Genomic DNA, 23,233 nt, shown 5'->3' with positions numbered 1-23,233 from the left:
AAGGTAACTATTTAGCCAAAGAGAAACAGTCTTTAGATAGTTCAAAAAAAAAAAAAAATCCAATTTAAAATACAGTGCAGCCTCAATTATCTAAATGTCATAAGAAACAGTGATTGTGGTGTACTCAAATAGTCAAGGGAATTTTTAGTGTAATTAATAAATGCCAAGGGACGTAACCCTCTTTCAGATGACTGACATTATACTCTTGCATGAGTAAAGAATGTTGTTTCTTCATTGTAATGTACTGACACATGACACTTGTGACAAATAGAGAGGTTCTCTGTGCAGAAGTTCCTGCCTTCAAAGCATTTTGTTTTGTGAGACAAGTATCTGAAAATGTATGAGAGAAGCAAGAGATTGATTATGTTTCATCAAACATACAAAATGAAAGTATTGGATCTTCTAGAGTTTTTGATGCCTTTATAATTTCTTTAGAAATTTGCACCATAAAAGATTTTGAAAAGATGCCATACTGGCAGAATTAGAGAATAAAACTTCTAAGTCCAAAATGGTATTATTCCCATATTGTGATTTAATGCACTCTGATGGAGCTAGGCCATTTATGCGGTATCTGTTCAGTTTCCACAATTACTCAGTCCTGTTACCAGAAGGATGCCAATACATTCATTAAGCCTCATGTGTTTTTTGAAATGGATGCTTGTCTTCTAGAAGCTGGCCAGATTACCTACTCATTTCACATACATTACAGTACTAAGTGGAAGTGACTTGCATTTACTATTGACCTGCTTGGGATTCTAGCTAATAACCAAGTAACAAAAAGCTCCATATCCCACACCAATTTTTGAAGCTGCTCCTCTCTAGAGATGAAATATTTTTAAACACTCATTCAAGAAATAATTTAATTGATCTTTCAGCTTCTATTATTCCCTCTCCTCAGGAGCCAGTGACCGAAATTGACTCTATTCCCACTTCAGCCACCTTCCTTTTATGTTGCATGCATAGAAACTTGTCAGCCACTGAGTTAAATTAGTGAAAGTCTATCTGGGGTTAAATTAGCCCAGCACTCTCAGAAGTGAAGACAGATTTTTCCATATTTTAGTCTGACTAGTCATATAAAAAAGTAAATAATATGAAAACCTGATAATTTAAAAAATGCAAGTGATTAACTTGAAAATATTGCACTTGACCAAACCCTTGATTAGAAGTTTTGACAAAATTGTTTTGGCATTTGCTACTGATTTTGGTTATTTACAGTTCAAATCCAGTGCAGGAAAATGATTTGAACTTGAATTTTTAATTTTATTGTTTGAAGCCTCAAAATAATACTCTTCCCCTGTTCCACCACCTCCTGTTTCGTTTATTGTCAGATAAATCCGATATAGATTACACTCAGAAATCTCAGGTAGTATAAACTTCAGAAAGCAGTTTTGCTTCAGGAGACTGCATGCATTACTAGTTTACTTACTCATTTTATTCATGGTTGTTTCACTTCTGTTTTACTTGGATACAGGAAGAATAAAGGAAATATGTTGTTATGCTTCAGAGGTTGTTCTGGCTGCTGTTTAATTTCTTATACCTACTCAAAAAGTTCTTTTTGACGTCTAAAATTTATGGTAGATAATCTGAACTACAGTGGGCTTTATTTGATGATCAAAATCTGTCTGAATCTCCCAGTAGGCAGTCCTTTCATTTACATATCAGAAAACTGCTTCAGGGATGATCTATCCCTAGCAATTTAATTCAGTAAATAATTCTTCCCACCTGAAATTTCAGGGATATTTTTACAGAGAGGAGACAGCATCCATATTGTGGTTTGGCCTAGACACTAGTGTTAATTTCTTTATTCTACTCCACAGTAATACAGTGGCTTTTAGCCTCAGCTCTTTGTGAGATGTTACAGTTGTGTTTCACTGAAACATGGCACTTCAAATATTCAAAGCCAATAGTTTAGTTTGAAATGCCAGGACACTGCAATGTGCTATGATGACTTTCAGCTTTGAAACTCTGGTCTTTAACACATAAAATAATTGTTAACTCCTCTGTGCCAGGACTGAGTTTGTCTGGTCTGTGCTTGGTGAGATTATGTAGTCCAAAATGACAGATAAAACTCTTTCCTTGTAATCAGAAGACTTTCACATGATATATCTGTGCTCTCCCCCCCCCCCCCCCTTAAACCTTTTGAAGACAAGTATTTATTTATGAGTAGGGCTGGTCAAATACTAGTTTTGAATAGCAACAGAATTTGTTGAATGTTTTATTGTCACAGTTTAATTGGTCTAGTTACATTAATGATATAAAAATAACTATGGGTAAAAAGAGCTTACTTCTGTCTGGAAAAAGTATTTTTCTAGTGAAATGTGTCAAACCTTATCTTAGTCTTCTCTTAGCCCAGGAGGTTTTTGTATTTCATTTGTCATACAGTCAAAATCCTCAACTCTGAAATGAGAAATGCCCAGCATTAGAGTGGTGGCAAAGATCATTAAGAATCTGTTGTTCTCATTTTGGTGTCTTTGTATAGCAGCAGTATCAAGTGAGCTCCATCAGAGGTCTGGGACCCTGTTGTACCTACACAGCCCTTAGTTTATATGGGACTCTCCTTGGCCCAGAGAACTAATCCTAGCCATAGGAAGGCACCAAGCAAACATAATGGACAGAAACAGAGAAATGTGCGAGTGAAAATGGAATAGAAGGTGTACTTTTGAAAGTGACTCACTAAGTCATGGTGTTCTTTTTCCTGGATTACTATACTGTATAGTCTCCATTCAGAAATTTTGAAAGTTCTACCTAAAACGAATTTTGGAAAGAAAAGAACAGAGGTTTTTGCCTGATTTTTCTCCCATTAAAGACAGATCCAGCAGTATCCCCCCCCCCCCCCCCCCCGATGAGAAATATTCCTCTAATTTCTAGTCCTAATGGATTGGTCTGATGCCATGTGATAAGCACTGGCCCTGATGTACCAAGTGACTAGCCTTTGACAAGAAATATTGCCCTGGACACATCTTGGCAGTATAAGCTTGGTTTCTTTGTACTTTTCTTTTGGTACAGGTTGAGTTCTGAAGGGTTTGCCTATGTCACCTGTAAATATGGGTGCTGCCCCTACTTGATGAGTGTTAGACAGAATGGTCCTCTTGAAGAGAACACGATTTCAACAGTGATTAAAAAGTATGTTGAAGAAACAAGCTCTTCTAAATGATCTTGCAAAGCCCTTCACATAATACATTCATTCAAGGCTGACTGCTGTAGAAGGAGCAGGGATACTTCCAACTTGTTGTGTGTGTTATAGTATACCTTAAGACTGTTGCATGCTCAGCTGAAGTAATGAGGTGACACATGGGAGAAAGTAATGTGTATCAAATGGCCCTGTCTGTCAACATGTTGCCCTTCATACAGCATGAAAGCATTAGCATTAATAGAGTAGAAAATGAGACTTACCATTTTTATTTTATATTTATTTGTATGTATGTATTTATACTCCTCGCTTTTTTTTGCAGAATCGTAACACAAATGCATCACAGAAGCAGCACCTTCACTGGTGTCTTCAGTGCTGAATGAGAAAATAATTCGTTTGAATTCAGAGTTTGCACAGGTTGTTCTACTTTTTAAATTATTTGAAGACTCTAAGGAGGAGTTCATTATCAGGTTACATCTCCCCTGGTATCATAGTCTTCAGAGATAGGAAAGCCTTGCAGGAGAAAAAACACCTATCAGAATGGTGCTGTAGATATGTTGGCTTATAGCCCTGGAGCAGGCTCTCCTTGCTGGGAGAGCCTGAAATATGTCAGCTTTGCCCAAAGTGTTTTTTTCACATGCTTCCAGAAGGCCAAAGGTAAGCAGTATATCTGAGTAGTTATAAATTCTCTTTCAAATAAAATATACTTCCAGAAAATGTCTTGAATCATAGAATGGATTGGTTTGGAAGGGACCTTTAAAGGTCATCTAGTCCAATCCCCCTGCAATGAGCAGGGACATCTTCAACTCGATCAGGTTTCTCAGAACTCCGTCCAACCTGACCTTGAATGTTTCCAGGGATGAGGCATCTACCACCTCTCTGGGCAACCTGTTCCAGTGTTTCACCACCCTCATTGTAAAAAAATTTCTTCCTTATATCTAGTCTGGATCTATCCTCTTTTAGTTTAAAACCATTACCCCTTTTCCTATTGTAACAGGCCCTACTAAAAGTTCTGTCCCCATCTTTCTTATAAGCGCCCTTTAAGTATTGAAAGGCCTATCAAGGATGATTCTGTCCTGAATAGTGACTTCGTCAAGCAGCAGGTTTAAGAGGACTGAAACCAATGGAAACTCTCTATCCTTCTTGTCCTTTTGGTTGTTCTTTGATTTCTGTTAAGGGTCAGGCTCTGAATTATTTCCTGTAGCTGTAATATTCATAACAGTTCTCTTCCTTATGGATCATCCTATATCTGGTAAGGGGTAAACTCATGCTATAACCATTGTATCAGTGAAGAACTGAATAGGAGCAGATGGCATTATTGCACAGGAAACTTGACTAAAATTGGGTTTGGTATTTTTTAATCTGTTGAGGCACTGATTTCTAACTGTGGCTTGCAAATGAACAGACATTTTGTCTTCCTTCTATCTGCTAGCTCAGTGAACTCTGGTTTCCAACAGCTTAACTGAATTAGTCCAATTGTGGCTTCTATCATCAGCCAAAAAGATTTCAAAGGTTGACCACATCAGCTTGCATGATCATCAGTGTGGCAAAATGTAACATGGTGGGACTAGTCAAGAATTATGGCAAGAATAGTTTCATCTGTAGACTCTGACTGGTTGAGAGATGTGTGAATTGGGATTTTTGAAAGAATGGGAAAGAACCCTGACAAACCTGTTTCTAGCTACTGTATAATGAAACTTTCACTTAAGGATGGTTGCAAGCCTAAAATGCTGGCTGCAATCTGTGTGCAGTCCTCAGTTGTGAATATGAGTCTTCCACATTTACCAAACTGATATAACTGCCTTCGTTCAAATTTGTAAGAGTGGAGAACAGAATTACTCATCTGTTCAATCAAGATGCCTAGTCACTTTTGTGGTTGAGTACCAACCAATGCTTAGGTATACAGAGATACTCACAGTCTTTCAATGATAAAGAACAGGGAACATCAGTCCTGTATACCAATTTGATTAGTTTACTTATGTAATACTGCTTTATGAATTTATGTCCTGCCCTGACAATTTTTGTTTTGTTTAGTTCATATCACAATACCTTTTGACACATGTGGGCCTGCTTGCCTCTTTCTCTGTAAGTGTTTGAGCACTGCTTCCACAGCAAGAAGCACTGTCCCCTCATCTGGAAAGGCACGTTGGCAGTGTAAGTTGCCAACACTAATTATCAATTCCAACTGCAAACATCGTGTGGGTTTTCTATGTAGCCCTGCTACATATATTGCTCTGTGTCTCTGAAAGGGCAACATATTGCAAATAGCAAACAATGTTTATAGTAAGTTTAGTAACTATGACAACCACAGACAGATGAGTTTTAAAACATAGGATGGACTCCTTTGCAGATTAATTGCTATGCCCTTTTATCAGATCCTGTGGAGTTAATAATCTAGATATATCTGTGCACAAAATATCCTCATGAATACCCCTAAAAATTGACTTGGAAAAAACTTGCACTGCAGGGATTCCTTAGGCACTGTGCTTCACTGATGTCCATATTGAAGTTGCTCATCTGGTAAATAAAACTCTAACAGCCAGCCATTCTGTGTGAGCTCTGCCCATCAAACGACACACTTTGTTACACATCGTTACCATTAACAAAGATGAAGAACTACAGAATGGTGCAGGGCTGGAGAGACTGTGAGAGGTCTTTCACCCTTTTTCATATCCATGAGCATCCAATGCCTCAAGGCTATTTCCCTGAATGCAGTAATTTAAAGGGTGGCAAAGCTGACCATTAGAACAAGTATTTTCAGCTCTGTCTTGCGCTCCTAATCCAAAGATGGCCTTAGTCAAAGGCCATCACAAGATATAATTGAAACAATTGGAATTAAAACTATTACAATACGGAGTTCGAGGTGTGTAATTAACTAAAATTGTCTTTATATAGCACAATCATAAGCACCTTGTTTTAAACAGGCAGATACTACCTATGTCTGATCTATCTAATCAAGGCAGTTCTGTGCCTGATACTGGTCTTTGAGATTCTTGAATATCTTTTATTATGAGCCATAAGCTCTTGGTGTTTCTGTGTATTTTGCAAAAGCTTGTATTTATATAATTGGTGGTATTAATTTGAAAGATACCAAAAGTCATGCACTACTTTTGATAAATCATTAAGAGCAATACATTTTATAGCTATTTGGGGATCGTTTTTTACAAAATATTCCAATCCATTAATAAGATCTGAATAGATTCTTGTCCCTATGTTATCACACTATTATTCTCCTCCAGAGCATCCATTGGAAGAGCAGAATCACAGTCATTGTAATGGAAAAATGAACCAAAACATACATTCTTGAAGGGAAATACAGTAATTTAGGCTATATGAATCTTGATACCCAGAGAAAGCCATGGTTATCAGGGTGCTTAGTATTTACCTTCTTGTAATCAAGAGACCAAAATCCTAAATAATTTTTGAAAACGTATTTGACATTGATGTCTTGTGGTACATAGTTTCATATTATAGCTCTTTCTGGTGCCATAAATTGAAAGTTTTTAAAGGACCCATTCTTAATGTGACTTCTCATTCCAATTTAGTTCAGAAAACTATGTATTTCAGTCAAACAATTAAATAGACAAATAAAACAGTCCTATCGGGTTATTGGAAGAATGAGCACATTTTGAATCACAATCCTATAATAAAATACATCAGATCAACAATGTTAGTCCTGCATCTGTTCTGTGTTCTTAGCTAGGCAGTATTCTATCACAGCTATTGATTGACTGAGAAGTAGGTAGGCATATCATACTTTTTCTGTTGTTTGCATAGGTCTACACTTAATCTTAAAATGTGAAGGGCCTCACATTTGTACATATTAAGATCACACATGCTGCTAAATAATGATGGATGATGAACATAAAATAGAGCAGCCGATTTGGAAGATTGGCAGCTAATTTTTTTCTCAAACAATAAAATCCCTGATCAAAGCATTCAGAGAGATGAAGAGACAGAATTGTAAGAGATGAGCTCATGACTAAGATAGTGACAATAGGCTCTGCCTACAAACAGCTGCAGAGGAGGAAATTTTGTTTCGGTGTTATTTATGATTAATATGGCAAGGACTGCATATTAAAAAAGGAGAAGAAAAAAACCCAAACCCACACCCAATTCCCCTCCACTGTGCTTAAACCATGGCTTTCATTCAGGCTTCAGGTACCCATGACCAAAACTGGAAGTCAAAGCATCACTATCCAGAAGACAGCCCTCCCCTGTACCTCATTTGATATGAAAATTAGCAGGTGCCCATGTTCATATGTTGTTCATATGCCCAAAACTGCCTCGGATCAAATATCTGGCTCCTGCTTAAACCCCACTGGCTTTCTAGTGAATGGTCTGATCTAACAGGAGGTTCTGAGCTCAGCATAGCCACTGACAGAAACATACATCTCACCCAAAGGAGTTATAACCACTTTCTTTAAATTGAGGAGAAAGCAGTAGCCGCCTTCTAGGCATCATCTGGTAGCTAAAATTGGTTGCCCAAGAAGCTGAATAGTACAGTTCACTGTTGCCCTGAGGCTGGAGACATTTAAATTCATACTGTTATCTCTCAGGGGAGAGACCTGATTTAGAGTTAACAGCTATTTGGGACCAAGTAGGGCGTTCTTTTAAGGCACTTCTGGCATCCAGAACAATTCTGCTTCTATCTTGTTGAATCTAGGTCACTATGCAACAAACAATGCAATATTTAAAAGAGCAACAACCAGTAGGGATGTCATGGAGTTTAAAGTACCTAAGTGAAAGCTGGCAAGCCCTGCCAGCAAGACTGATTTCTGAATTTTACATTAGACAGTTCTTGGAGAAAAATGGGAAATAATCCTGAAATCATGGTCTGGAATCCAGAGGTACCTCTGTGCTTAGCATTCCATACTGGATAGTTCTAACCAGCACCAGCGTGGGGAGATTTGGATGCTTTACCAAACATGCGGAAAGCCTAGAAGCCTGTTACGGTTTTGGATTTCACTTTGGGGCCAACTTCCTTAAAGTACAGACTTTGCAGTGCCTAAATTGTAGGCAGTGAAGTCCTTTATTGGACCTGGCTCCATGCCTCTTTGAGATGGTCATGGTTTTATTCCCAGCAGAAACCAGGTGTGCTTACATCTGTGTATTAAATTTAGAGTCAAGGAGGTTATGGGAGAATATATTCCCCGTATATCCTATTTCCTTCACAGAAACTCCCTCCCACTATTAATTCAATCATCCTTAAAAATAGTGGATGAGGAAATGTATTGACACAATACTATTTATACAGTCATTTACCACTGACATCATTATGTATATGTATAGATACCAGAATAAGCATTAAAACAGTGATTACTAAAATTATTCAAAATGAGATTCTATCCAGAGTAAGAAATACATCCTGCAGATCTGGGGGATGCTGAACTAGAGTCTGTAGACACAGTTCTGTCCTTACTTGATTCCAACATTTTTAAGAAGAACTCTGTCTCTGGATACTTGAGGGGTTATAAAGAACAAAGAAATGTAATACTGATTCTTTGTGAGAGCTGATAGAAGATGCAGAATATTGATTAGGAAAAAGTGTTCATTGTTTCCAAAGCTGCTCTTTTCTATTGATGAACACTAGTTTTACATTAAACCATCTATTTTGATGAACTGATTAAAAGCCATTAATGTGCGAGAGTGAGACTTGAGTGGTGTAAATCACTGCAGCTTCCTTTTTCCCCCAGCTGAGGATCTCTTCTATGTGCTTTATTTGTTCAGCCATAAAATTTTGACTGACTTGCCATTTGTTTCCATCACAGCATAGCAACAGCCATATCAGGTCAGACTAACCATCCCAACCCTCTGGCCTGTCATTCACAATGGCCAGTGGAGGGTGCCTGAGGGAAGACATAGCAACAGAGCAGAGATTTTCTGATCATGGATTGGTTGGAGGTTTTGTTGTTGTTCTGGGTGGGTTTTTTTCTCTCCACTCTCACATGGTAAACCTTTCTGAAAGCATTAAATGATCATCAGCTGCTAGCATACTTAGATAGCTTAAACCTCCTACCTAGGCCAAGGCTAACATTAGGCCTCTGTAAAGGCCTAGTCCAGAGGGCCTATGTATGGTGCTGAGTACAGGCCTGTGCAGAGCCAGCTGATATATAGGATGGCTTAACATAAAAACTGAAGTAGAATTTAGACTGTCTGAATAAGCTGTACTGTTTTATGAGACCTGTTTGACATGTTGAGTGATACCCCTGATTCAGAGAACAATTGAAACATAGAAGTAAATCAAGTGCTAGTATCTCAGTGGTAGTCCACGTGACTTCTGTGTGTTTCTTGAAAGATCCCATGGAGAAGCATTGCTGAAATGCTAGAGGTTAAAGTACAACATTCTTACGCACATGAAAGCGACAGTAGGAGATCAGTGGGAGTTTAGCAATGTCAATCCTTATTCTCGCTTCACGGTTACAAACCTTGTGATACTGAAATCTTTTGACTGGCCCAGAGTCCAGTAAAGTTTGCCTTTTAAGGAGCTGGAATATATGCAGTTTGCGTGCCATATACCTTCTCTCCCCTTCCTTTTCTCAAATGCAACAGCTGTAGTTCAGGGGCTGTGGACAGGGGGGAAGGATTCATTCTGTCTTTCATTTCCTTTTGAGAATATATAAACTGGGACTCTGTAATCAGTGCAAAACTTCCACTGAGCACTATGAAGCTGGAATCATAATTCGTACCTTTAGCAAAAGAAACTATAATTGCTAAAAGTCTGAGCAATTTGTACTTTATACTTCTTATTCTTTAGGCCCTGTGAACATCCCACTTTGTTATGCTTACACTACCAGGAATTTGAATGGTGTCTAATAAAGGGTCACATAATGTTATCGTGCATATAAAACATTCCCATAATGGTGTTAATCCTTTTGCCTCTTCTGCCTTTTCAACATGTTGGGATTGGCAGCTGCCATGAACACGTCACTTACCCTAATTCATTTGAGTAGTTTCAATACAGTCAGGAGACATATTGTGATCTGCTAGACTAGGGATTTAAAGATCAGAACTTGACCCTTCTGAGCTCCAAACCCATCGAACAACCTGTGAAGAACAGCTCTTCCCTTTGTGTTCATTGAAGATTAAATAAATGGTTGCTTAGCCTAAAATCTTTTCTGAAGGAAAAGGAGTTTTAATTTTAGGCACCATAATTACTTATCTATGAACTTATACTTGCCATGACAGAGAGCTTGAGAATGTTAAAACCTAGCAGGAAGAAACTCCCCTGCCAAACATCACGGAGGTGGAAGACACCTGGAGCCTGCTTCCCCTGCACCTCATCCTGCTCCAGTGTGTTCTAGCAGCCTAGGGAGACATGACATACAAGGATTTCTGTGTTGATGAGTGTGGCTGACCTTTGTATGTCAGATGACACAACAATAAGTGAGAAAATGTGAAAACTCTGAGAGAAAGCCAATTCAGAATTCTTTGAATTTTCTGAAGAAGCTCCTACTTCATAATCTGATGCTGAATTTTGACTTAACTGTCACAGATGGAATGACACCACTTAAATAAGGTGACACATGAAAGGAGACTTATAATGGTCAGGTGTTTGCTCTGGGTTTTTTTTGAGACAGATGAACAGGATTGGTTAGCACTTATAAACATTTGTGGCTGTCCATTGCAGTATTGCAAGCATATGTGGAACTCCTATGTTCTGAGGTAGAGATACTCCTTGGTACTGCAGGGTAGAGGGAATTTTATCAGCTTAAGCATCATGACAGATCTCTGAAAGCATGACATTTATTAAACACGAACTTAATCTGAGTAATTCATTTGTTCTTCAAGTAATTTATTACAAAGATAAATATAGCCTAAGCACAATAGTATAACTCTTAGGCATCCCCCCTCTCTCACCTATCCTTCTGATTTTCCTTATATCTACTTTTGAGTCTCTCCTCACACATGTACTCTAATAGCCAATCTTGATATAAGCTGCTCACTTGCAGGTACTGCAACACCTAGGGAATCACTCACAAATATAGACTTGCTCACACAGGAACTACTTTATCACGTCAGGAGGATTTTCAGTGTTGGATTTTCAGTGTTGCAGAGTTTTAAGCACCTCAGGAAATAGACTGTGATCTAATTTTTCACATACCTATGTAATTCCATTAAAATGAATAAAATTTTTTACTTTCTTGTACTAGTGGGGGATGAGAAACTACTCTCTGTCATTCTGTTCAGAAAATGCCGTGAAGTCTCTAGCTATATCGTATATTGTTTATATTAGATAAATTGCATCTAGATGCATCTTTATTAGCAAGACTTTTAAAATGACCGAGTCCCCTTGTTGCTGCTATGTAAATCAAGCTCACTACAGTGCAAATTCATTCAAACATACCTTAGGAATTTCAGGTGGGCTCCCTGTTTCACCCCACTTCCCCTCACAGCACAGAGAGAGTAAAATCACAGTCTGAAACTCTGCCTGAGGGTAGTGGGAATCAGAGTGAAAGAATGTGCTGAGCATATATAGATTCTGCAGGGGGAAAAAACTAATTAAACAAACAAACAAAACACACACACACACACACACACTCCTTAATATGCTGACTTTCAAGACACAAGGATCCCTTGGGGGATAGTGGGAAACAGAAGGGTTAAGCAGGGAAAATGAAATAGATGCTGCAGTCTCTATTTTCTGCATGACTCCAGAGGCACTGCAGCCAGCTGTTGCAGATTCAAGCAGACTTGTAATTTGCCTCTTGGTTCTGGCAAGGAATTAAGGAGCAGTAACCAGTCTCCTATGAGGTATCCAGTCTCAATAACTAGCACAAGCATAATATGAAGGCCAGATCCTCAAAGATATGTAAGTGCTATGTGAAATGGATGCCCAAATACATTTATGTTGAGGTCTATACTGTGTGCTTTTAAGTCTTTTTTTTTTTTTTTTCTTTCTTTAAAAAGGCAGCACATACAATATTGAATAGAAGTTCTCTATTCCAACACTGGTGGAGGGTGATCATAGAGCCTGATGCAAAGATGTTTTCCAAATAAAGCCTAAACATGCTGACAATGCCTTCTGCAGGGGCCTGCTTGAGCCTTTGTGTTTTCTGTTCACTGACAATGTCTGAGCTGGTGCTCTTATGAAAAGAGAATACTAATGTGTGCCCTGACATGCTGGAGCTTGGTACTTGTCTCTTCTCCCAAGTTACTTGATTTCTGTCACTTGGAGAAAGAGCTTTAGCATGGCTGCTTTGAAAGTATAGTGCCCATTCAGAGCAAAATGGCTAGAGAAGAGACAATATCAGCAGTCGTTATTTCTCAGGGCTGTGTTGAAACAGGGCTGTTTGTTTAAACTCTCCAATGATGTACAACAGCACAAGTTGAGAAGCTCTGGAGAACCAAGAGCAATTTTTTCATTATAACCAGAAATGATAAATTACAGTAACACATATGTACTTGATTGCTTTGGGTTTAACATTCAATAATACAAATATACAGCACAGATAATATGAAAGATGATACATCCTGCTATAACCATGAGGTCAATATATATAACAGCAGCTTTTTTCTGCAATAATTATTTCTTGCAAAGTGCAGTTTGTTGTTTTATGTTTGGTGTTTGTTTTTTCTAAAAATATATGTACTTGTGTATACATATTAATGCTGCCTTAAGGTCTGAATGGGTGAGTTTGAGGCTTGTAATATACCTGGAACAGGATCAGTTTTGACTCTGTCATTTTGTTGCTGCTAAGGTGACTTCTTTCACTTTACTCTGACAGTTCCTTATATATAAGCACCCTTTCCTCACTTCTACCAAGAGCAGATTCTTGTATAGCTTTGATTTTTCTGCTTGTGAGGCATAGTTTCCCATAGTATATCAGGAGCAGGCATGCTGAAAATTAGCTTTTCCAACTGGACACAATCATATAAATAGCTGGCATCATCCATAGCATTTATCATTTCAAACTCCTTGAAAAATCTCACTTCTCAGCAGTTTGAAGAGTGAAGGACTGCCATTCTCCTAATGTGCTCTGTGTTTAACTGCAAGAAATCCATATGCTTTCAGGAGTTTTGTCTGCATTTCAACAGTAGCTTAAAGAAAAAGTTAGGGTGGGGTTTTGTGTGTGTGTGCGTCGGGGTGTTGTTTTGTTGGTTTTTTTTAAAGGAGGGAGCAGAAAAGAAGGCAGGAACATCCACAATTTAACAGCTCTTCTTATTTTATCAAATCTCAGAAACATTGCATTTTTACTATCATCCCTCACATTAGTTTCACTCCACATGATTTTTATAGAGAGCATATTTCAAGGAGAATATCATCACTGGAAACTAAATATCACAACAAATACCATTTTTGTCTGAATAATTTAACTCTGTAAATGCTCATACCTTATCACCTTTGTATGAACAGTGTTCCAAGCTTCTGTGTGGTCACAGGGGATGGGAAGGAAAGGGGCAGAAACAGTAGTTTGCAATTAACACTAGCATTTCCTCAGTATTTTTCCATTTTTTCCTTAAAATGTAGGTCTCATGTCATACTAAACAGGGCTGTGCCATTTTCAAGGCTTGCCTCAGAGCAAGAAATCCTTTGTGTATATACGCCATTGGCTGAGGGAAAGGACTGTTGAACATCTTACAGCAACATCTTACAGGGTCTTAACATGAGATTTGGGGTAAATGTGTCAGTTTAATCATCTATAAAATGGGTATACTGAGAACATGAGTATTTCATGATTTATGATGACTAACATTTTAGATTTAGATTTTTATAGTCTAACTTATGTATGTAGATTCTTATTCTGCTCTTTACTACTTGCTAGTTGTTCATTAAGTAATACGACTAACATGAAGTGTTCTGTACAAAATAAGTGTTAGTGCAAATATTCAGTTTATTAATCTCTTCCTATATTCAGAAAACCATCTTTAAACTTTTTAGACCAATTGAAAAAGTAGTCTAATCCAAGTAACTTAACATACACAGATTTTCTTTTAGCATCAAATACATCAATTATTTAAAGAGCATTTTCCTTTCTTCTGCAATGAATATTAGCCCGCTGTAAAATCAAAGCTAATCTTTACTGTTTTCCCCTCTTATCACAAAACAGACAAATGTTTCCTGCAGCTAGTGTGTTATACCAGAGCATCTGCCTCTGTATGAACAAACTGCCAGATAGCCTTAGCAAGCAGTCAATTTATGCAGTTGACAGGTTTATTACTTTATCAGTTATTTGCTCAAGGACAATTTTATTATATGAAAATCATTGACATAAATTGGGGTAGAATGGATTTATTAAGGGGTCTAGATTAATCTTTCACTATTTGGTATGTGCATTTTTATTATGTAATGTATTTACTTCTAGAATATTCATTTGTCTGAGAGCTGTGCTGTAATTACAGGATTTGTCAGGGTTGGGATAATGCTGATTTGTTTGGATTTTAACATGCTCAACCTTCTAGCTGGTCTGAGTTCAGAGTACATGAGGCAACTAGAGAGTTTTGACTTGAAATAAGGGAGTTAAAAACTCATACTTCTGTTTTTACTTGACTTTTTAAAGTTCAAGATGGAAAAAATTCAGATCCTTACGCGTGGAAGCAAAAAGCTTCTGTCACCTGGTCTGCAGAACTGATCCAGAATCTGATCTGTTTAATTCACTGGGCAACCATTTTGTAGATAGTAGTAAAGAAATCATAACCAAAAGTTCTGATTTCTTCTAAAAGAAAAAAAAAAAAAAAAGGAAAAAAACCCCAACACCTAAACAATTAAATTGGAACAAATATTTACAGGGGGTTTGGGGAGGATTTTGATTTTTTTGGGGGGGGGGTGTGTGCTTTGTTTGTTGTTTGTTTTGGGTTTTTTTAAATCTCATGTGCTGGCTTTGTTCTTGCCCTTTTTGGGTGCACTTTATGTACACAGTCATGCTGTTCAAACATGCTTTCACGGATACCCATAGAAGATGCCTTCATGTTGGCTCCCTCAGTACTGGTATCAGGAACTGTACACTTTTGTGCAGTAGAGGAGAGTGAATGGGTCTGTGTCCTGTGTGTCTCCCTAGAATGAGCCAAAAGAGCATCTTCTGTTGAGGGTAGCTTTAAAAAAGTTGTCTGATTTGGGTGTCCTCCAACTGTGCAGGGAAAGCTGTTAAACTGGTAGTGAATATAGCATATTTTCCTTCTTTATTTCTTTTTTTTTATTAATTAAAAAAAAAAAGACAATTTTGTTTTATCTGTATCAGGAATAGTGGCATTTCTAAAATCTCAAGATTTTGAGGTGGGAGAAATCTGCTTTTTTCTTAGATCTAGTTAGGACCAGATGAATTTTAAGGCTTGAGAAACCTGTGCTCAAATCTTTGTTCTGCCACAGAGCTGAGCATGTAATTTGCTACATCTGTGCTTCAGTCCCCATCAATAAATTGGGAGTAAAAGTAAGGTTTTGGAGGGATGAACACATTGAAAGCTGTTGGATGATTAGGTTTCATGTTGATTGGGGCATAAAATTGTTAGGTGTAAGTTTGTGAGACCTAGAAAACCTAATAAGGAATCCAATTTGTCTGAACTTAGACTTATAACCTTAATGAGTTTTAGAGCCCTAAATGACTCTTGTATCCTTGCTATCTGAGAAACTTCTACTCCCTCTCTTTTTCTACTCATGCTTAGTTGGTAGAGCATTCAGTCATGTTAGAGGGTGCTGAGAAGATATTCCCTTCTTCCCATCTGAAATAACCAAGACTTGCTGACTTTCCTGTATATTAGAAGACACTCAATAGTTTCCTCAGCCTGCTGGGGAGGCAGCAATTTGAAAAAAATATTGATTTCCTTGGAGCAAGACGAGTACTTAGGATGCATAATTTGATGTGTAGCAAAGGGGAGAAATTCAAGAATTCTCTGAAGTTTTGTGTTAAGAGAAAGCTGGGGAGGAAAAGGGAAAATAACTTAAAAAAAAATCAATGTCAAACTAGCTTTACTGTATTTTTTTTTCATTTGTAGGTTGTACAAAAAGATTTGCATTTTAAAAATTATTAATACTACAGTTTCTAAATTGTAATAAATTCTGCTTAATACTTCCTTCTAAATTGTAATAAATACTACTCTTTACAGAATTCCTTAAACTTATTTAGAACAGCCTACTTCAAGTTTTGTCTCAAAGTTTGGGGTAAAAGAATACTAGTATTTTAAATTGTGATTCCAGCCAGACATCTTGGCAATATGTCTTGCACCCAAGACATTTCATTCATTTTGGAGTTGTCAAAGTGATGTTTTAAGGAGTCTTTGAAGACTGGTTTGGTGGGGGGTTTTTTTCCTGATGGATTATTTTGTAAATCACAGATTTAGAATGTAAAATGTTTATATTGTTTTCTCAGTCATCACTCATGATTTCTTATGGACTCAAAGCAGTGTACTCAAACCACACATATGGGGAGAAAATAATTATTAGGGATCTTTCTTACCTTGACGTTACCTTACCTTACTTTTCTTACCTAGTACTTATGCTTCATAATTCTACAGGTTTTTAAATGAATGGGGTAGTGGGTTTCTCTGTGTTAGGTGGACCTCAGAAGGTTCATCTAGGTGGTGGAAGATCACCATAGGATTTACTGGATTTGAAATACAGTGGTTTTGAGGCTTGTATGTCCATCTTTGAAAAAATCTATCTAATGCATTTGATATTCTGCTTTTAAACTGAGATATAAAAATAAATAAATAAAATAGAAGATAGGTATATAGTATACTGAATGTGTCCAGAACTCTTTCAAAACTGAAAGTTTGAAAGATCTGGTTAATTCCTGCTGTAGCACTACCCACTAGAGGTCTGCCATTTCTATATAAAGGATGTGTTAACATAATTCCTGAACTGGTGGGTTACACTAGCACTCTGCTAAGCAATTATTATTACTGTCATCAATTCATGCTCTATTTAGTACAAATAAAAAAATTTAATGAAATTTGATTAAGTATATGATAACTTTCAATGACATAACTTACAGATTTGGTATACTATTCAAGAATGAAACTGGATAGATTAGAGAAACACACAAGACATTTTACGGAGCACATCGTATGCCGTGCCATTGATAATCTCATATTCCTCTTAGAAACAGAAAAATAAACTCTGTAGAGAGACATACTATTGCTATGAAAGTTCCTTTTCAAGTGTAACCTTAAAAATGCGGGGAATTATACTAGCCATGTGATATTAGGGATGTGGATTCATTCCTGGCCAAGAGCGGAGCTTTCCTCTACTGCTCTTGTTGGTGGTTGGGCTTACAGTAACTCCTTGGGTTGGGGTGGGGAGGTTCATGCTTGTGCTGAGGGCACTGTTGACTACATCATGGTGAAACACAGCTAGGGCACTCTCATGCACTACTTTTTTCCTCTTTGACTGCTGAAGAGAGTCTTCACAATGCTTGCTTCTTGAGTTTTCCCTTGTACCCAGGCACTTAAATCAAATAATCTGTATATGCCTCCAACACAGTATTGCTGTAAACCTAAAAGATGACCTTTAAGTTTAGCAAATGTGTTTGTGGGTTGATGTTGGTGGAGGATTATATGAAAGTACAGAACGATTTGGGGTTCTAACTTCTACCAGTAAACCCTTAATTCCATTCCAACCACATATAAATTTTACCTTTGGAAGTGTGTGCTTTTAGAGTGTCAGTGAGATCCTTCTAAAGTGGAAATAATCTGACATACTTGATTTTTTTTAAAACAGATTTTGTTTAGCAAGGTGGTACACTGAAAAATGTGCTATATGAACTGTAACATCTGCTATTGTAAATCAGAAAAGTCAAGAGGCTTATGCCTCTCATCTTAATATTAGTGCTATCTTTGTTGATCAATGTAATAAAACTCAGTGTTCGTTAAAATACTTTTTCCATACCAAATCTTGCTGTGGATGTTGTTTTGCCAGTAAGCATACAATGAGATTTATGCTCTATAAGTCTTTTCAACTTCTTTATGTTTGAAACTAATTTTATATATTACATAAGTGTAATATTACCTATGGATATAAAATATATATTATGTATATGTACATAACACATGCAGTGTTATATTAAAAAGTGCATATGTAAATATACATGGTTATTTATGCTTTCCTAACACTTACATAAGTGTATGCAAAATCCCCTGGTTTTGAAAGAGAAAGGTCATCTTGCCTTCCCTTTCCCAAAACTTCATGATTCCCAACTCAATGCTATCACTCAGTGATATGAAAACTTTAAGTAGTGCCTGATTTGCTTTCTCATATTAATTCTGTGTGTCAATTAACAGATTTAAATTCTTTAAAATAAACCTTATAATTCTGTGAGTGATAGCTTCCTGCTGGTGGTTTATGACAGAATAGCACTACATTTTCAGAAAATTCTTTCTGATAATATACTACCACTCCTTAATGACAACAGGAAGCCATCAATCAGATGAAAGTTCTTTACATTTCACTTAAAAAAAAAATCCTATATGTAATAGAGAGAGAGAAGTAGAGTCAAGCAGGTGGAAGATGGATGGCAAGTTGAGGGAACCACCCAGTCTAAAGTCTCTTAAAAATGTTATTTTTCAAACTGTGAAAGGGGAAATTGCAAACCATTTTTGTTCCTAGTCAAGAATTCTTGATGCTGAGAATTCTTGATGCTCTAGCATTTCCTGTACAAAACAAACAAACAAAACAGCTCAAACCCAGATGTGCAATAATCTTTCTTCTGCCTTCTTTCCTTACCTTCCTTCTTGGTCTCTAAGTAGTTAATGCCTCTGAAGCATAGTAATGTATTATTTTCCTTAATGTGGAGATGGCATAAATTTGGAGTTCTAGAATTTTTTTTAATATATGTTTGTGTATATATGTTTATATGAAGATCATTTACAATTAATTGTCTTTGCTTTTGATCTAGTTTTCCAGTAACCCCCAAGTCACATAATGTCATTTTCATTTTTTGTTCAGTAAATTTCATATAAAAGGCATTGAAGCACTATGAAACAACCTGTGTTGAAATTGGAGGGCGAGATAGAAAGACAGGCTTTCTTCCTTCCTTAAACATTTCTAGATAGGGAATTCTTACAAGCAAAGCAGAATGATACAAGAATGATGTTAGGTGTATCAGGAGATTGAAAGCAAGGAAACGTAAATCTGGCACCAACACTGTGTCGGGAGGAAAAAATCAATTGACCCATACAAGTTAAGCAGTGGTGAAAGGATTCAAGGGCATTCAGGTTCAAAAGTGCTTGTCTTATTCTCACTATTGAGTACTTCTAGTGGGTGTCAGTGGCACAAAATTAATGTGAAAAGCAGGAAATAAAGGAAATAAACAAAAGAGAGACATATATCTAATAAAATAAGAGTTGTTATCTAGTAAATTAAACATAACAGAATAAACTACATTGACAATTATTTCATCAGACTCTTTCCATCCAGGACTCTTCTGAAGTGATCTCCTTCCAAACTTTATGCTAAGCTTTTCTTTAGAAACTCTTTCAAAAATTTAAAAAATTAGGAGATGTTTTCATAAATGTTTGGTCAATTTGAATAGATTGCTTTGTAGCTGGAGTCAGTAGACTGCTTACAGAAGTAATATATTCTAGCTGTGTTTTTACACCCATAATTCATGCTATTTACTTTTCTCCTATGCTTCTGTGAATTTTTAAACCATCTTTTAAAGCAGAGTCTTAATAGAAAGTGGAACTGGCTGAGGAAAACAAATCTGTGACACATCCTGAAATTATGAAGACCATAAAGGAACTAGGGAAGGAAGTACGATCTAGACTCTTAATTAATAGCATTTTATCTTCAGTTTCACTATTGAACTGCTATTGATCAGAGCAATGGCAATATACTATAAAGAATGTATGTACTTTGTGGGGTGTTATAGAGATTCTGTATTTCTATTTAAGGTCTTATGAGTCAAACCTAGAATCATAAAAGTCAAGCTTGAATGAGTAAGGCAAAAAAGCACAGGTAATGAAGTGCTGGTTTAATGCAATGATGAAACAAAACATCACTTAGCCATTAAATTCTAACAGTTTGCAATTTTTGCATTGATTTAAGGTGACTTGTGATTTATACAGATCTGATCAATACAGATCCCCTTGTACCACATCATCAAAGACAGTGTGTTTTGATGTCTTGGATTATTTCTAAAAGTGTATTTCAGTATAGACCTCTTGACCCAGCTTTGTTTGGGTTAGTGTTTCCTGTTACGTCCAAAATAAGGTTCCAGTTCTGCCCTGAGTTGTTACTCCCATAGACCTAAGTAGGGCACATATGCAGACCCTTTTCCAGAAGTAAAGTCTGCATTTTATACACTGTATTATCAACCCTTTCATGCACTGGATTAAAACATATTTTCAGGTTTTGTCCATCATATTAGTTACAAGCAAATAAATTTATTTTATAAAGTGTCTAAAATAAAACTTTGGATTTTATATAGCATAAAACACCAGTTTATATTAAAAATAAGAGGAAATAAGGGCAAGATATTAGAACTCATTCATATATAGAGTGGAAAAATGAGCTGTTTATCATAGTGGCCTATCTTGCATAAGTAGCAACTCTTATATTAGTGAATGATGCATGCTTGCTGACAGAAAGTGTTCATGGGTTTTGTACCTTTGTTTGGAGTGATTCCTTTGAAAGATCTCAACCTTCTAATAATAAAAGGATTTGAACAAAACCGTAGATCTGATTACAGTTGAACTGTAAGAGTGCATGGAAGACTAATTCAGATCTGACATTTTCAGAATAATTTCTGATAAACTTCAGCAGGCTGATCTCAGATCAGCTGTGAGTAAAACTATATTCTTGGGCTCTGAGTAAAGAAATTCGTTTCAAAAGAGGACAAAAGACAAGTACAATGTATTCAGAATGCTCAAAATGCAACTATCTTCTAACTGTATCAAATAGGACGACTGTGAATAATACAATTTATGTTAGGAGAGTTCATAATCCAGGCTAACAATTCGTGATACATCGATCAAATACTTAAAACCGAAGCAGCACTATTTTCTAACACCCATCTCCACCACCCCCACTAGAATTTAACTAAATTATATACCTGGTCAATATTTCTCCAGTTCAGAAGATAGTCTGTTAATCAGATAGCAAAACTAGCCCCCCACATACAGTGCAGTTGGCATACTAAGAAACTTTAGACACTGTAGTTACGATTTTATAAGAGAACCTTCACTACTTGCATAAACTCAGTACAGTTACAGTTGTGCCAGATGCTGAAAGACAGAGCAATGCCACTAGAGTAAAATTCACCAATTGTTACTCTTAATTATGTTTGCATGCATAATCCATAAATCTCTCTCATAGACGAGAGAGGAAAAAAGATAAGATTGCACAACAGAACAGAATTCTTCATGAAACAACTACATTATAATTAGGCAATATATTTAATATGCTTATAACCAAAGTGATTTTTAGTTACAGAGCTAAATAATGTCTCTCTTTGGAGAAAAAAGGGGGGGGGAACATGATGAAAAAGAAAAAAAACCCTCACTTTGCATTATCCGATGTGATGAATGAATCTGTTCTTCTAATAAGCTTCTCCTTCAAAGAATGTAAGAACATAGTTGAGGAAGGTCAAACAAAGGGAGGGTCAGAGCTGCTCTCATCATGTTCACAGGAGCTGCTGAGGTCCCACTTCAAAAAGACTCGTGGCTGTACTTCATCTCCCTAACGAGGCTTTGTGGAATGGTGACTTAGTGCAGCAGCAGTGAAGAGTCTCTTCCAACTCCTCAGAACACATCAGTGGACAGCCTGTGTTTTCTGAAGACAGCAGGCTACATACGACATAATCTTGACAGTTTAACTTTTCTATTATGCATCTGCAGAACTTGACTGAAGGCCCACTGGGGAGATTCTCTTTAATTTAAGAATTCTGGATTAGGCCTATGAATTCATCCCATCTAAATTGTGTGTCATTGGAATCAGTGACATTATGTATTCTGGAAGGGAGATTAAACTTTATGCTTCAGGGCTAGAGAGCAGAAGACTACTTACATTGGGGGAAAATTATTTTGCATCTGCCTGGCTCTGGGTTACTCTTGATACGGGACTGAACCAACTGCTGGCCTCACAGTCACTGTGATCATTCCTATCTTTTTCTCTCTGCAACCCCTAAAGAAGTAAATTTACAAGTCCTGAACAGTATTTTAATCTTATTACAAACTTAACATGGTAACTGTGGGAGGACATGAGATTTTCGTACCAGTTGCAGAACTAATTATGTTTAATTTTTTCTTCTAAAGGTCAAGTTGACATACAAATCTGAAAGGGATCTTCTGAGGATGCACAAATGACTATAGAACAAAAGATTTGCTATATTATAAAATCTCTGATTTTAAAGTCTACAGGATTGTTGCCTGTACTGGAAAAAATATCCTATGCTAATATTCATTCATGATCTATCTGTTGAAAAGACATCCTGCCTTACACTTCAGTCACTACAGTGTTACCACCTCATAGTGTGTATGTACCTTCAACAGCCATTAATTAAAACCTGTTAGGGATGTTGTATTATTTATCTGTAAAATCTTGAGCAAATGGAAAATGTGCCAGAGTCTTCTGGGTTTGAAAATAGAATAAAATCCTCTACCTCAGCTAGAAGTAAATCAGAGCTTTAGGAAAGCCCTGGAGGCTTTTATTTTTTTAAGTTAACAAAGTATTGAATTTACTTAATGAATCAACGTATGATTTAATTGAAAGCCAACTCAAACCGTATCCTTCTCCTTCTCCCTGATCTCAAATGATCAAATTTCTCAGTTTGTGATAACCCTACAATTCATTTTCAACAGCAAGAAAACAATTCATTCTACCAAGATGATACACTTCCTTAGTCACAGACTGCTGAAGACTTCAAACTCCAAATAGCTTTAAAGGCAAAGCATCAGATAAAATTTTACTTTGCAAAGCAGAAAGAAACTCCAGACTCACCACACTCAAACATATGACACTAATTCGGAGATTGATCTCTAGCTGCTATTCTTCACTAGCACTTACTTGTTTCAGGTAGAGGTAATTTTCCAGGGAGGTGCACATTCCCCTAGAACACCATTGTTCAGGGCTGTATCAAAAGGGTCCTATAATGCTGAAGTGTGTATTCTTTATTCAGCTGAGTGTTCAAGACAAAGAGATTCCTTAACCTCAGCAGACACTTCCGAAGGTTG

This window comes from Buteo buteo, chromosome 7, assembly GCF_964188355.1.
Source record: "Buteo buteo chromosome 7, bButBut1.hap1.1, whole genome shotgun sequence".
Lineage (NCBI taxonomy): Eukaryota > Metazoa > Chordata > Aves > Accipitriformes > Accipitridae > Buteo > Buteo buteo.
This window is presented reverse-complemented; position numbering follows the sequence as displayed.